The sequence below is a fragment of the Dipodomys ordii genome, unplaced genomic scaffold, assembly GCF_000151885.1.
Source record: "Dipodomys ordii isolate 6190 unplaced genomic scaffold, Dord_2.0 Scaffold7989, whole genome shotgun sequence".
In the NCBI taxonomy this organism is placed as follows: Eukaryota; Metazoa; Chordata; class Mammalia; order Rodentia; family Heteromyidae; genus Dipodomys; species Dipodomys ordii.
In genome coordinates this window covers 1-2,439 of record NW_012275202.1, presented here as the reverse complement: position 1 = coordinate 2,439, position 2,439 = coordinate 1, and the positions used below count along the sequence as shown (strand labels likewise).

Genomic DNA, 2,439 nt, shown 5'->3' with positions numbered 1-2,439 from the left:
ATAAGGGAAACCATGGGACCTATGCTTCTTTGGGCCTGGCTTACTTCACTTAATATAATTTTTCCCAAGTCTTTCCGCTTCCTAACAAATGGGGCTTACAGTATATTATTATGATTGTTCTTTTTGTTTTTTTTTGGTCAGTCATGGGGCTTAAACTCTGCTCTCGGCCTTGGTACTGTCCCTCAGCTCTTCAGCTCAAGGAAAGCACTCTACCACTTGAGCCAAGCACCCTTCCAGTTTTCTGGTGGTTTATTGGAGATAGGAGCATCTGCCAGGGAAAGGAAGAGAGTCCTATTTTTGTTGGTCATGAGGGCTGAACTCCGGGCCTGGGCACTGTCCCTGAGCTCTTCAGCTCAAGATAAGCTCCCTACCACTTGAGCCACAGTGACACTTCTAGTTTTCTAATGGTTTATTGGAGTCAAGAGTCTCATAGACTTTCCTGCCAGGTCTGGCTTTGAACTAAGATCTTCAGATCTCAGCCTCCTAAGTAGCTAGGATTATAGGCATGAGCCACCAGTGCCCAGCTGATTGTTCTTTTTTGATTAGCTATTACTATTAATCTCTTACTGTGCCTAATTTTTCACTTCTCTTTTCCCCTGGAGTCAGATTATCCTCAAGTTATACATTTCATAATTCTTCTAGGAGCATGGCTTACCTTTTCAAGGTAGTGGTAAGCAAAAGGCTGTGTAACAAACAAATCAGGCAGTGTTGCTTAAAAGAATGGTTTTATATTCACCATCTCTATAATGCTATTTAATGGGTAAGAGGTATTTTTTTGGCCAGTACCAGAGCTTGAACTCAGGGCTTCCCCATTAAGTTTGGCTTCTTCATTCATGGTTGGTATTCTACCACTTGGGCCACACCTCCAGTCCAGCTTTTTTGCTGGATAACTGAAGATAGAATCTTCTGGATTGTTCTGCTCTGGCTGGCTTTGAATCTCAGTCCTAAAAAATCTCAGCTTTGTGAGCAACTAGATTATAGGTATGAACCACTGGTACTCAGCTACACTGTAAACTTTTTTTTTTTTTGGTCGGTCGTGGGGCTTGAACTCTGGGCCTGGGCGCTGTCCTTCAGTTCTTCAGTTCAAGGCGAGCACTCTACCACTTGAGCTACAGCGCCACTTCCAGTTTTCTGATGGTTTATTGGAGATAGGAGTCTCACGGTCTCTCCTGCCCAGGCTGGCTTTGGACCGCGATCCTAGATCTCAGCCTCCTGAGTAGCTAGGATTACAGGCGTGAGCGGATTACAGGCGTGAGCCACCAGCGCCCGGCTACACTGTAAACTTTTAACATGTCTCAAATCAAAGTCCTGATTCTGCTATAGCCTCACTCTTTTTTGTTCAACTCTTCCAATAATCTCTAGTCTTTAGCAATCAGACCAAAAACATCTTGAAGATGTTCTTCACTCCTTTTATCTCTCTTTCTCCACGTCCAATCTATCAAGGAATTAATTGGGTGCAGTTGTCTTCTAAATATACCTAAAGCTTGACACTTCCTACTTCCTTTGCTGCTGCCACATTATTTCTGTTGTTTTGTTTTTTGTTGCTATTTTTATCCCACTCCTGGGGCTTGAACTCAGTGCCTGGGTGCTGTCCCTAAGATTTTTTGCTCAAGGTTAGTGTCTATCACTTGAGCCGTAGACCCACTTCTGGGTTTTCTTTGGTGGTTAGCTGGAGTTAAGATCAGACTTTCCTGCTTGGACTAGCTTCAAACCAAGATCCACAGATCTCAGCCTCCTAAGTAGCTAGGATTTATAGGCATGAGCCACCAGCACCCATTGGCTCCACTGGTTTATGACACTATCATCTCTGGCCTAGAATTACAATAACTTTTTAATGACTCTGTATCTACCTGTCTACTCAATTTAATAGACCATATGATTATTTAAAACACACAGTCAAGTTCCCCCGGTGTGGACTTTCTGTCTCCTTGCCAGCGCCGCCCCGATGGCCTCCCAAAACTGTGACCCAGCCGCCGCCAGCGTCGCCGCCTCCCGCAAAGGAGCCGAGCGGAGCGGGGGCGCTGCCCGGGGCCCAGTGGGCAAGCGGCTACAACAGGAGCTGATGACCCTCATGATGTCTGGTGACAAAGCAATTTCTGCCTTCCCTGAATCAGACAACCTTTTCAAATGGGCAGGGACTATCCATGGAGCAGCTGACACAGTATATGAAGACCTGAGGTATAAGCTCTCCCTGGAGTTCCCCAGTGGCTACCCTTACAACACACCCTCGGTGAAATTCCTCAGGCCTTGCTACGATCCCAACGTGGACACCCAGGGAAACATCTGCCTGGACATCCTCAAAGACAAGTGGTCGGCCCTGTATGACGTCAGAACCATCCTGCTGTCTATCCAGAGCCTACTAGGAGAGCCCAACATCGAAAGCCCTTTGAACACACATGCTGCCGAGCTCTGGAAAAACCCCACAGCTTTTAAGAAGTA

At 46.2% G+C, this 2,439-nt stretch overlaps 1 pseudogene across 1 annotated transcript; it reads left to right on the top strand.

Moving 5' to 3' along the window:
* Window positions 1–1,900: 1,900 nt before the first annotated feature.
* LOC106002347 lies at window positions 1,901–2,434 on the top strand (annotated as a pseudogene). Its single transcript, XR_001175917.1, has one exon. The product of XR_001175917.1 is annotated as a ubiquitin-conjugating enzyme E2 C pseudogene (transcript).
* The last annotated feature ends 5 nt before the right edge of the window (window positions 2,435–2,439 follow it).